The sequence below is a fragment of the Dipteris shenzhenensis genome, chromosome 17, assembly GCF_047967505.1.
Source record: "Dipteris shenzhenensis isolate YYH24624 ecotype China chromosome 17, Dip_SZ_1.0, whole genome shotgun sequence".
Classification (NCBI taxonomy): domain Eukaryota; kingdom Viridiplantae; phylum Streptophyta; class Polypodiopsida; order Gleicheniales; family Dipteridaceae; genus Dipteris; species Dipteris shenzhenensis.
Genome location: NC_141612.1, coordinates 24,529,681 through 24,544,383, shown reverse-complemented (window position 1 = coordinate 24,544,383; position 14,703 = coordinate 24,529,681).

Below are 14,703 nucleotides of genomic sequence, written 5' to 3'. Positions count from 1 at the left end.
GATCCTCATGCATCATAGCCTCTCTATAGCAAGAAGGCTCCCCGCAATCAGTAAGCATCACATAGTCTACCCCTGGAACAAACCTATCAGGCGGTCTAGACACTCTAGATGATCTTCTCAAGGGCATTTCAGCTTGCTGTCCCACTTGCATATCAGCCACATTTGGCTCGTCATTTCCACCAATAGATGATCCATCATCTACCCTTGATTGTATACCTGTGGGAGTACTTGGTTGTACCATTTCTTGCACATTTGGTGCATGGATAGCTTGCTGTCTATCAACATATGTAGGTGGATTCACATCCTGGAAAGTGATTCTCCTCATTTCCACATCCCTCATGGGTGCCTTATGCATCTTCTTCTCATTGAAGACCACATCATGGCTGCGTATGATCTTCTTTGCTTCTGGATCCCAGAGACGATAGCCCATCTCTCCACTTTCACCATAACCTAGAAAGATGCATTTCCTAGACTTAGGATCCAGCTTCTTTCGAAGCTCTTTTGGCACATGTGCATATGCCTCACACCCAAATATACGCAAATGAGAGTAAGAGGGCTTCTTGCCACTCCATGCCTCTTCAGGAATACCACCATCCAAACTCTTACTAGGTGATCTATTGATCACATGCACTGCAGTCTTCATTGCCTCAGCCCAAAAACCACCAGAAAGACTTGCATTGGAAAGCATGCATTGCAACCTTTCTTGAATGGTATGGTTCATCTTTTCTGCAACTAGATTTTGCTCTGGAGTACGAGGGGATGTGAGCTCCCTTTTAATCCCACGTGTATCATAGAAATGCTGAAAGTCATGAGAGAGATACTCTCCACCATTGTCAGTCCGTAGGCATTTAAGCGTTCTACCTGACTGATTCTCAACCAAGGCCAGCCATTTCTGAAATACGTGGAACACATCACTCTTCCGAGCTATAGCATAAGCCCACACTTTCCTAGTTGCATCATCAATGAATGTCACATAGTATTCAGCCCCGCCTAATGACCGTGTAGGCATGGGACCACATACGTCTGAATGCACCAAATCAAGCATTTTAAACTCTTTCTTTCCCCTTCTTTTATGGGCTGATTTAGTCTGCTTCCCATAGAGACAGTGCTCACAAAATTCAAAATCAGAGAAACTCAAATGCGGTACATAACCCAAACGGCATAAGAGTTTCATTCCATTTTGGCTCATGTGCCCCAACCTGCAATGCCACAAAGAAGTGCTTGGCTGCTCGGTTATTGCAACAACATGATCAAATACCCCTGATACATGTAAGGGATACAAAGTCCCACACTTGGCACCCCTGGCCAAAAGCATAGAGCCCTTCTGAATTTTCCAACTTTGAAAGCCAAAAGTGGTGTGAAAACCAGCATCATCTAGCTGACCCACTGAAATAAGACTCTTGGTCAGCTTAGGCACATGTCTCACATGTTTCAAAACAAATACAGACCCATTTGCAAAAGAAAACTTTATGTCACCTGCTCCCACTATGTCACATGCATAGTCATTTCCAAGATGCACACAACCTGTCTTTCCACTATCATAAGTGGAGAACCATTCCCTATGGGGAGCAACATGGAATGAAGCACCAGAATCCAAAATCCAATCTTGGGAATATGCATCATCATCTGAAGTGGTAAGCAACTCTGCAGATAAACTAGACATGAAGAGAACATCATTGTCACTATCACGTGTGACTGCATTGATCTCCTCGATCTTCACTTTTCCTTTGTCCTCCCTTGGACTCTCTTCCTTTTGATTTGCACCCCAATTTGCATTCTTTTTCTTATCCTTTTGCTCTCTTTTTAGCTTGTAGCAATCCTTTTTCATATGGCCCTTCTTGCCACAATGGTAACACTCAATGTTCCGTGCCTTGGATTTGCTACGAGACTTCCCTCTTTCTTGGGACTTCCCCCTGAACTGTGATCTGCCCCTTTGCACATTTAAGGATGCATCCTGCTTGTTGCCATCCATAGACTTCCGTCTAATCTCCTCGGCCAACAAGCGTTACTGACAGCTGTACGGAAGGTATCCCATGAGGATGGCAATGAACATAAGAGAAATATTGCCTTAGTCTCCACATCAAAATTCATTTTCTGAGCCTGAAGCTGGCTGAAAATAATATTGAATTCATTCAAGTGAGAAGCAATGGAGACCCCTTCCTTCATCTGCAGCTCAAACAACCTCTTCATGAGGTAAACTTTATTAGAGGCAGTTTCCTTCTCATAAGTGGCACACAGTTTCTTCCACAAATCTTCTGTAGTCTGCTCATTTACTACTGTGAAATAAACTGACTCTGCAAGATGAAGTCTAATAGTAGACTTTCCAAATGCATCCAACTCGTTCCAATCATCCTCAGACATATTTGCAAGCTTAGCTTCAGTCCCTGCCAAGGGTTTAATCTGCTTCTTTTGAATAAGCACATCCCTTATCTGTTCTTTCCACAAAGAAAAGTTTGTCCCATCAAACTTTTTAATGCTGAAAAACTCCTTTTCAGACATGGAAGAGGATGCCATGATGCAAATAAAGCAAAATCCCAAATGCTAGTGCCTCAAGAGAGAATCACACCAAATACTAGGTGCACCCAAATGTGTATGTCACACTAGAGTGAAATATCACCAAAATTCAAAGCTCAAAGCTTCAAAAGATGCATCTGACTCATGTGCATATACTATGCATCCATATGAGCAAATCTGGCCCAAAAGAAAATGCCAATAAGTGCCAAATGACTCAAGCATAAACACTGTCCACTGGCATATGCATCAATAATGTCTCATCCAAGAGAGCATAGCACTATCAGTGCATCACCTGCAATGTTTCAAAGCTGTCCCTCAGCATAAAATAGCATCCATGTGCAAAGCATCCATAAAAAATAGCATCCCACAAGGCAATTTGGTCCTATCAGCGCATCCAACAAGGATCGCAATGCATCCAAATGGCCTATAAATCATCCATTGCAACCCAATGCATACCACGAATGAGCGCACACTGCTCAAACTGCAACCAGAGTGATCTGCATAAGGTATGCTCAAGAAATCATAGTCCCACGGTAATGAGCGCTACTGAAAATAGAACCTGAGATGCCTCAAAACATGGGCACCATTGCATAATCGGAATCAGCAAGAAAATCTGCAAATATCTCTCTTCTGCAAGAACTCCAAAATCCCAACCGATGAGTGAGAAATGGGAGTCAACACTTATCCACTGCCATGTGGCATAAATCTAAGGTTTCAAAACCTTAGTATGAAAAATGCATAACAGAGAGATGAAATCGAATACACAGAGATTTATAACTCTGAAAATCCTCCACTGAATCATGCAAGAACTGATAGGTAGGGGTTTTTGGGCGTCCGGAACGCAATGGGACAGACGGTTTTGGAAACCGTGGTCTCAATCACTGGGTCCAACACACGGACTGAAAAACGTTTTTTGAAACAGAGCTATCTGTAAACTCCACAGAAGTGCGAATGATGAGCAACATAGAAGTTTTAGGACCTCCTGAGTCCACCGGAACTGACAGATCTGCAAATGGTTGCTCCAAACTTGAGTTCCAACACCCGGGCAAAAAACGCAGGAACTGACACAGTGAGTCAAAAATCCACTGAAATGATCCCAGATTCAAGAATGAAGGTGTTTCCAAGCTCTTGAAGTAATGTGGACACCAAAAGCAAGCAATAGTTGCCTCTACAAGTCAATACGGAGTCTCTGTCATCGAACGGAATAGGGAAAAGCTCAAAAAACGACTTTTTTTTTTGAAAGCTCTTAACAGGCTCTCAAAACCACTTCGCAAAGCCAAAGTGACTTTTCCAAATGTTCCTCCAAGGTCTCTGCACACTCGGATGCAAGTAAAGTCGCCCACAAAGCTTCCCACAGAGCTTCTCCTTCCTCCCACAGAGCTGCTGAGCTTCAAGCATTCACGCACGCTCAGCTAGATCACCCGGGCTCTGATACCAGTTGAGGGTGCTCTCAACGGCGGAAGCAAGAACGGAAGAGGGAGAGAGAGAGAGAGAGAGGGAGACAGAGAGCCACACAAGTTTTGGTGGGTGCAGAACCACCCTAATCTTCTTTTTCATTCATTTATATATGTGTTTGAGTATTGTACATAACTGGGGTTAATCCACAGTGACCTTTAACCCCACAAGGGGGGCCCTCCATTCCCTGAGGAAAATAGCCCTCCTAGTAGAAGCTACCCGAGAGGATCCCTACATACTTGTCCATATGGCCATCAGTGTATGCATAGTGTTTGTCCATATACTGGCCAAAGTGTGGGAGGGGTGAACCTGAGGCCCATCCAAAGCCTTTGTGCATCTGGCTCTCCAGATATGCCATGCTAAAATGCTCGCTAGTGTCTCCCAAGAAGAGGGCATAAACAGCCCTGAAGAGTAAGACATAAATAGAGAACACAACTCGGCCAAGTGTCATCTAATTCGCTAGGGCCAAGATGAGTCATGTCTCTCAAAAAGGCCTGAGGCCCCGAGAGAAAGCCAAGCAAATGAGCCCGAAGTCATGAAGAAGGGGGATAGAGCAAAAGAGCTAAAAATCCTAGCAATCCCCTTCCAAATAATCCTTGCCTATCTGCAATCCCATAAGTAATGCTAAATTGTATCCAGAGTAGAGAACGAGGATAGGTAGGGTTAGCCCCCCGAACTTGGATCTCCAAAGGTTCACTGCAACCCCTAGAAAGCTAGAAGAAGAGAGTGAATTTTCTATTCTTATGGGATTTCCAGAGTTTCCTCCGAAAGTTTTTCTGTAGATCAATAGAAACATGGAAACTATCCCAATGAGGAGGTCTGGAAGGCCTCTAACCTCCATGGATGAGAGCTAAAATCTCTTGGCATTACTGCTAGTATAACAAAAGAAGGCGAGGCTCTCTGTTATAAGGGGAGTCTCTTCTCCTAGTGCCCTTTGTCAATCCACTCCCACTCTCCTGGGTCCCATTGCAAGAAATTTATGGGGACACCTCCATAAAGCCATAACCTCCAAATCCTAGGGAAATGAGAAGAGGGTTAGGATCTAGGTACCACTGTAAGTATGAACCAAAGCTCTAGATAACCCACAATCTTGACAGGTTGAAATGCTCTCTCTAGCAAGATGTCATCTATGGGTTTGGACAGCCTGCTTGTCGAATGCACATAAAAAACCAAGTCATCCTCATGTGCATATCAAAATACAATAACCTAAGATGGAATGCTAGTACATGTAAATGCAGCCAACCATGTGGAACAAGCAATAGGCATGCCATCTGTCTCCACCCAATCCACTAGCAAGGTTGCATCAACGTGCTGAATTCTCCTTGCACTCCCTCTGAGATGACTAACCATTCGAGATTTCATGTCCTCTAGAAGCTTTTTAAAAGCTTTCCCAAAGTGAAGGAGATGGCCCTCCGCCATGCATATGTGACGCCCAGATATGCAAAACTGCCTTTGTGAGGTCCTCTGCATAAAAGGCATTTGGAATCCTAATATGGATAGATTGTTGTCTCAAATGAGGCTCAAACATCATCAATACGATGGGAAAGTATATTGAAGTGGAAACCCCAATGGCAATGCATACAGACTCACCTTTTTCTAGAGCCCAATCATCCACATAAAATCTATCAGTCAATGCATGTATAGGCATCTCTGGTCTCCTCTTCGACCATGAAAATAGGTGAGATTGAGGGTGAGTGTGGAAAGCATCATCAAACCAAGAATCTTTGCCACTAAAACAAAACAAGAAGGCATCCTAGGATTCTCTCTCCAAGGAGTGAAAACCTCCCTCTATCCCCTTTCTTATTTGAAGGCAATTCAACCATGTTAAAGTCACCTCCAATACCCTGAATTTGCAATGGGTGCCCAAGAGAGCAACTCCTTCTAGATAAGGACATGGTCCCTCTATTGTTGGGGGCATAAAGGTTGAGAAAGATAACTTTATGTCCCCCAATCATGAGAAGAATCCATTGAGCTTGAGAAGGAATGATCACCCCGTGTCCAACAACCAAGGGGAAAAAGACTGTGAGACTGAAATGCACGTAGCTCCCCTAGTACCCAAGGCAGGTGACTACAAGGTGTGTCCTAAAAGAAGTTTGCCTGGCTTGGCACAATCTTTGGCACCCAATTTATGCTCCCCCTTAAAAAATATCAATGGGGCCCCCAGTAACACCTAGATGTAGCTAATTATGAATGAACTGCCTTCAATGGCACACTGCAAATGCCACGTATGTTCCAACTAACAGTCCTCATCAGTGCGACCAAGTTGGATGGAACACCTTACTAGAGCTGGTATAGCTGAATCAAAGATGTATGCAAAGAGAGAAGTAGAGCTTTCAAGCTCGACGTGATTTTTGAGCTGCTACAACTCGTCTTTAGAAAAAGTGACTTGTCTTGTGGTAGTCGATGGAAATGGTCGAGGATTTGTTGAATTGGAATCCATTTGTCAATCGAGGTGAAAAGGATGATTTGAACATGATGAAGCTCTATCCGACCCAAAATTGTTGCTATAGGAGAGGCAGAAGGGGAGAGACTGGAAAGGGGGATTGAGGAGGAGAGAGGGAGAGAGGCTATGGGGAGGCAGAATAGGGGGAGAGGGTAGGGAAGAGAGGAGAAGGGGGAGGGAGAGAGGAGTCTAGGGAGAGAGCGGAGAGGGGCAAGGGAGAGGGGGGAGAGAGAGAGAGGAAGGAGGTGGGGGGGGGCAAGAGGAGTAGAGGGGAGAGGGTGGGGGAGGTAGAGGAGGCAAAGGAGGGGGCGGGGGAGAGGAGGTAGGGTGGGGGAAAGGAGGTGGAGGAGGGAGCAGGGTAGAGGAGGCGGGGAGAGGGAGAGGGGGCAAGGGAGGGGAGGCATAGGATAGGGAGAAGGGGTGGGGGAGGGGAGGTGAAGGAGAGGGGGCAGGGGAAGGGGGAGGGAGAGGCGGGGGAAGGGGGAAGGAGAGGTGGGATGAGAGGGTGAGGGAGGTGGTGGGATGAGGAGACAGAAGAGGGGATGAGGGTGAGCGATGAGGAGGGGCTGAGAGAGGGGTAGGGGGGGGGAAGGGGGGGCTGAGAGACGGGGAGTGGTAGCAAGGAGGGGCAGCAAGGAGGTTGGGGAGGAGCAATAGCCCAAGTGGACACCTACCCAGTTCACTAGCATATCATCTAGAATACCCAATGGCTTCTTTTGTGAGTGATGTACAGGATAGTGCTGGCCGCATTAGAGGCAATACCCATGTTCAAACAAGTCTTTGAATAGTATAGCCACACCGGATCCACCATGTATAGGAGAGTGCTAGCTGTATTAGAGGCAATACCCATGTTCAAACAAGTCTTTGAATAGTATGCACACATAGGCTCCGCCATGTACTATGGTTGGAAGATGATCAAAAGTATAATCCTATATGGTATTGTCACATTCTTGGTGCCATATTTTTCAGTATCGTGTTTCCACCCATGCTTTGAAAATTTCCCAAATTTTTGGGTGGTTTTTGAGCAATGTTCATGTTGGTATGTTTATAATACAATTGATCAGAATGGCTCTTTGATTTCATTTTTGGTTCATACCATATTTTTTCTTATTCAACCCTTACTCCATCTCTACATTTGGGTATTCGTTTCAATAAGTTAGTTGATTAGAACTTGATATGGAAGTTGGGGCTTGAGTCTCAATTGGACATTTTTCATGCACTTGAGGATTCTTTTTGTTGGCTTTGGCTTGGTACTTACAGGACATTTAGCTAGGAGTTGCCATAGTATGTTTCTCTACTTTGATCATTCCCAAATATACATCCTTCTTGATGTCTATTGAGGTTGGGGTTTGATCCATAGAGGACACTCCACACATGCATGTCTAACTCCACAATATTGAGATAATGGCTAGAATGTGGTTAGATTTCCCTTGTGTGGGCATTCTACTATTATGTGATTATCTCCACAACCAAAACATAGGATTAGACCTCTATATGCCATTTGATTGGATTTCCCTTGTGTGGGCATTCTACTGTTATGTGATTATCTCCACAACCAAAACATAGGATTAGACCTCTATATGCCATTTGATTGGAATAGATGGGTACCAATCCTTTAGCATCTTCAAAGAGATAGATAGTGTTCCTTGAGCACATTTTTAGGCTCTTGAAGACTCACAAGGACCATGTTGAGGTGGCAAGCAAGTAGTGCAAGAGGGTTGGCTAAAAGAGTAACTAAGCATTGCATGATGCTCAAGAGGTAGGTGCAAAATCACACGCACTTATTGAGCAAGATTCTTAATAAGCAAGTGACAATCAATGGCATTGCTTAAGGATAGATGAAGCAGTTCACAAAACAAATTTCTTTGATTCTATATAAGAGGCGACAACAAAATAGCAAGGGTTCAATTTGGATCAGAGGTACTTCAACGCAATTTAGGGTAGTGCAGTTTAGTAACATTGGCTAGCAAATAAGACTAAGGGCCAGATCCTAAAGGAGCCCTAAGCTAGTTCTATTATGTATGATTGCACTTCTGAGGAAGGTGCACAGAGAGAGAGAGAGAGAGAGAGAGAGAGAGAGAGAGAGAGAGAGAGAGAGAAGAAGAAGAAGAAGAAGAAGAAGAAGAAGAAGAAGCATGAAGCACACAACTATAGGTGTCCGTATTCATGCATAGAGCCCCAAATCAGCTTCCAATAACTAGCCTATCCCTTTAATGCTCATTTCTCTCATGTCTTCATATGTTTACAACCGTGTACAACAAACAAACAGTTTAGTGACATTATATTTCCTCTAAGACTTAACACTTGTAACGTTAGCCGCAATTATTGGATAGGGCATCTTAGGTGCTGTGTAGGTCAAGGGAAAAAGATTGCCAACATTTTGTCATCTTGTTGGAGAAGTTCTATTGTGAATAGTGGTGTAAGTTGATTGGATTGAGCATTAGAAGACCTTGTCATAAGAGCACACTTAGTGAGTGAAAGAGGATTTATGCTAACTAGGATCAAAGTGTTCCACTGATTGGATTTATATTCTACTTCAATAGAGTGATCTTCATATCATGTGAAGATTTGTGCCTTGACAAAACTTGCACATCGATAGGTGTTTAGATGAAAGTGTCTTAATGAGCCATCAGTAGGACACTTGAATCCTTTATAAATTTTAGAAATGAGATCGTAATGTACCAAAGGTATGCTAACCAATTTGAGGAGAACCTAAGACAAGGTAGGAAGGATTGGAAAAACCAAGCATGTAGAATACCAGAGATGAACTTAGAGCTGAGAATGGCCGATCAAACGAAAAGAGTGGGAGTAGAAGATGGCATTTGATAGTATAAGGAGACCCAAGAGATAATGCCCATTATCACAATCAAAATAAAATAGCACAAGGTGTCATTGTGGATGGGTAATTAGCATCAATATTATCTTTGAAAGTTTGGTTAAGAAGTTAAATTGACAAATCTAGAGCCATCTCCTCTTTGGGTCAGAATGGTGGATCAATGTCTAGTGGATTTGTGAGATATGATCTTAAATGTGGATACTACAGGAGGAATCCACTACACAATCACCTTAACTTTGATAGCCATGGAGGAGAATGCCTACCCAATGCTTCTAGGAAGGTCGCAGTTAAAGAGTGCCAAATTACTGCATGATTGGGGTTCCAAAGTGATGGTAATCAAAACTAGGGAGACATTGGTTAAGATACCAACAAACCTCAACAAGATCTCAAAAAGATATACAGCATGGGACATAAAAATGGAAGATTAATTTCCAAAGGATGTGGAAACATGATTGATGGAGATGAACATCCTACGAGTGGGTGATATTGAGATCTTCCAAGTGGCAATTGAAATCAAACAAAGGAAAAAAGAGGAACAAATAGTAGAGAAAAAGACCTCTACCTCCAAGCACTAATTTTAAGATGTCATGGGATATCCTTGAAGTTTGTGAAAAAAAATTGTATCTTCTAGAGTTGGGTCGTCATCGCATATGGACTTTCTAAAATAGCAATCATGGCACCAAAGAGACGAGGTCAAAACCCAACCTAAATATGTTATTATAAACGTACATAATGCACAAACTTGTAAAATCTACCATAGTCCATTGATATGACCTGGCACAAGAATTCTTTTGTATTTGTTAGGGCTTCCAAAATAAGCCATAATTCATTGACAATATTGGGCATAAGAATTCAGTTCTTAGGAGATTTTTCTAAGTAAATAAAAATACATTTCTTAGGATATCTTCTATGAATATTGGACACATTCATAGAAGATCTAATAGGCAAGAGACACAACATGGGTTTAGCCACTAATGCTACACAAAGTAGTATGGATTTGACTATTGAACAAACAACTAATGCAACATTTATTGAAAAAATGTTCCACCATTTGTGCCTCACCATGGGATTATCACACTGCCTTGATCTTGTTTTCAAATATTGGTACAAGAAAGAAAAGACCAATTCTTCCATGAAATATACTTTGGATGAGGGCTTAGGGTTTCACACGTTGTTAATCATGAAATATAACTGAATATTTTCCAGAATAAATAACATCATCCAAATATTTATACTTTCAAAAACCTTATGAGACATGCTTTGGAACTAGTTGTATCATGTTGAAGTGCTTGCTAAATTACAACTAGTTATCACTGAGACATTTTATTGCACAGGATTGCCAAAGTGGAGCAACACTTATTCATCATTTTTCAACAATTCAATGAAAAAAAAAATCTTTGTTCCAACACACTTGCTGGAAGAGGTTAACTAAAGCAATGGAGGTAATAAAGGCTATTTGGATTTACCATATGTAAACTCAACATAAAAGCTCCAAGCATGGGCAATGTGTACATGGCTTAGTGGACCATGAAATACAATGTTTTGGAAGGAATATTGTCAAGGAGTGGGCTCCTAAACTTGCATAGAAGTTTGAGGTGCAAGGATTGAGAGAGGAGTTAGTTCAAGAGGACTATGTGCAAGACTTGTAGGGAGAGACATGATTTGTAGAGAAGATGGCCAACGTATTATTCTACCCATCTTGATGGAGGAAATGGGCCACTGTTCTAGTAGGAACTTGTGACTAATGTCTATTTTAGGAGTTTAATTGGCTTGATTTGGAAGATTTAAGAATATGAATGATTATAGCCACCAGAATTGCATGGTGGGAATCCAATGTCTAATCTTGGAGTTTAATTAGCTTAATTTGGTAGCTCTAACAGATGATTTTCAATCATTATAGCCATCAAGATTGCATGTTGTCATTGGGCTTGAGGTGGAACACCATGGTGGATGACTTGGTACATTATGCTACCCACCGCAGTGTAAGAACTTGGGACACTATGCTGGTGACTAATGTAGTGATGTGACTAATGTCTAGTATGGCATGGGTGATCTGGAGTGGTAGTCATTCTGTCGCTAGGTCAGAGTTCAATTTAGATAACTAATAATGATTATAGCCATCAAGATTGCATAGATATTCCATTGAGATTTGCATGATGCTAACATGTGTGACTTAATATGAAATGGTGACAATGGTGACACTTGGTCCAATAAGACAACCACCTCAATGATGGCCCATCAAGCTTGACATGCTTGTGCCATCTATTCCACTGGATTTGGAATTGATTGGGTTCTAGTGACCAAGATATTTCCGATGGCCAAAATATTTCCCAAGGAATACAATGATGTTTATGACCAGCTCATGATAGTCAAGGCTAGGGTACCAGTGCGGTGGGCACTGGATGTTTAAGTGGAACTATGCATGCATTTTTTTGTACCCTGGTTGTCATCATCCTCCTACTCCACTCTTTTTACTCCACCCTAATCTTCAAGTCCTTATCTTACTCATCTCCACCTTTGTCTCCACCTATGCAAACTATGCCTCAAGTCCACCCGAGTGATTCCCTTCCTATCCATAGGTTCTCAAAAAGGGGTGTACCTATCTTGCCACCACAAAATTATGACCAACATCATTTTTAGAGCCTCATTTTACGAGGTAGTAAGTGGAGCTCCATGTTGTTTACTGATTCTTATCAAAGGGTACTCTTTTCCATGTTCTTCTTGGGCCTCATGCCCTTATAGACTAGGTGTTGAGGAACACATTTATTATGGAGTTCTTCTTGCTACCCCTCAAGGTGCAAATGGTAGTTTGTAGGGACCAATTGTAGACTCTCATTATTAGCCTTGGCCCCTACAAATAGATGCTTATTGGACACCTTGTAGACTCTTTTTATCAGAGCAGAAAAGTTGAGCAATTAGTGGAGCTGAATATTCTTTTGCCAAATTTTGTACTGATGGTCCTCTTACCTAGAAGAAAGTTTTCTTAGACTATTGTAGTAGTATAAAAACGTTTCTCTTTTCTCAATCATGGATGGGGTTGAGAGTAGATTATATCGATATAAATGCTCAATGCATCCACTTTAAGTGAGTTTAGCAAGTAGATATCAGAGAAGGTGGGAGAGAGTGAGAGGAGGGGATTCACTCACCTACTAATGGTATAATACATTATAATGAAGAATAATATGAAGATATACAACTTTATTCCTTACAGCTAGGGCTAGTGTGTGTTCCTATGCACGTTATAGTCCTCTCTAGAATAGTGCAATTTACACTATTCCAAACACTCTCTTAAATTGCACTACGTAAGTAATAGGTGCATACACAAGGTATCTTTTTGGGTTTTCTTGTGCATATGATTGTCATTGCACTTATGGAGCTTGATTTGGATTGCCTCTTAGCTTTATCTAAGAGAGTTTGTCTATCATAAATCAATATGACTTTAAATCAATATGAGTGTCATTGCACTTATGGAGCTTGATTTGGATTGCCTCTTAGCTTTATTTAGGAGAGTTTGTCTATCATAAATCACTATCACTTTAAAGGAAGGAGAAACATCAACTCCAAGAAGAAATGGAAATGTTTGATTTCACATTTTGAAAATGTGAACCATGGGATTCCATTTTTAGATCAAAGGTTCCCCACTTGAATGAGCTTGTTAGGTTGCCTTAGCTTTGCCTTTGTGTCATTATAAGCATGTGAAGGGGGTTTTCCATTGAGTAGCATGCATTGTCTCCCCTACACAAGAATTTGTCATGTTCCTAGGTCGGTGGTAAGAAGATCTTGACATTTTGACCATGTGGGCAATTCAAAGGTAATTATGATCTTGAAGTTTGTTGAAGCTCGAACGGTCAAAAATTTGATGATACTAGACTTTGCCACATCCATTGTTCCCACATCTAACAACAAATATAAATTGGACTACTACATGCCATATCATACTTTCCACATTTTAGAACCAGCAGATCTGACTTTGACTTGACACATGCCACACTGCCAATCTAGGAACCGTTTGTTGCATGCTCTTGTAGCCACTCTACGGGCCATGATGCCTAGTAAGAGTCTTGTGTAGCTGTTGGTGGCACTAGGGACCTAGAAGCTCCCCACTGAATGGTGAAAATGCATCCCCTCATGTCCTTGCAAGTTAGACTGATTGCAAAAATCATCGGATCTCCTAGTCCAACACTCTAATGCTGCACTAGCATAGGGAAAATCATGGATTATGGGATGTAATGATCTACCTAGCCTTGGCCATGCATGGGATAGAAGGTGTGAGGAGATGCTCTAAAGATCTCGAGACAACTCATGGACTAGGTAGAGGCCATGGTGAGGCCTTTGCCATTGTAAAAATAGACGGGGCAAGGTGGAAAATCTTGTAGAAGCTACCATGAATGTGATGGGTGGGTGGCAAAGTTTCGGACACATTAGCATGTATGGTAGAGATCTATCTTGATGTGATGGGTGAGCTTGAAGCGCCCACCATTTTCTTGGATATAGAGGATCTTGATTCAATGATCAGGATCAATCCTCTGAGCCCCATTGACTTTGAGGGTTAGGAAGTACTTAGGGAAATCCTCGTGGGAGGAAATTCTTGGGAAAAAAAATGGCAGTTGCTTGGAAAATTTTCCCCATCATGGTGCACTTCTTTGGCATTAAGGGCTAACAAGAGGCCCATTTTGATGGACGTTAACCTGCAAAAAGCAAGCACCTTAGAATTCCAAGATCTTCTCATCTCCAAAATGAGTGCAGTCAATTGATGCAATCTTAGTTTAAGGAAGTACTTGAAATTGTACATTGGATATAATTTTATATTTGATCGCAGACTTTGATGATCTTAGGAAAATGCCTGTAGAGGGAACATTTTCTTGCAAAGGAAAATGGCGAGTGGCATAGGCCATGGGCAATTTTCCTTTGCAAGAAAATGTGACCTAGGGCTTTTTGGATGCGTTGAGGTTACAGTGGCAGCTGGATAGCTAGCCATCTCTGATGTCAAAAGAGATGGATGGCTCATTGTCAGACTACCAAGTCAGTTTTCATTGGATTTGATGCCATCTTCTAGACATGCTAAGAAGACTAATGGAGTAGGGAATAGTCTCCAAGAGCCAATTCCCGGGAGGGTGGCTGCCAGTAGGCTAGGTCATACCACATGTCATTGTGTGGTTTGTTGAGTCTGCTGCCCCACCTCGTGTGACATCAAGAGTGAGCACCGTTGAATGCATAATAGATATATGGATTTAATTCAAGGCTGCTTGTGAGCCAATAGATAAGTGTAAGTTGCCCTATTAGCCGATTAAGTTTTACTAGAGGTTGTAATGTAGTGGCATACTCTTGTGAGCACACATTCTTGTTATTCAAGATTTCTGATTGAATGATTGGGATCACGGTTCCATTGACCCCTGCCATTGACAGAGTAGGGAAAGTGGGGGACGTGGAAAATGCCACTAACCCCAGGCATTGA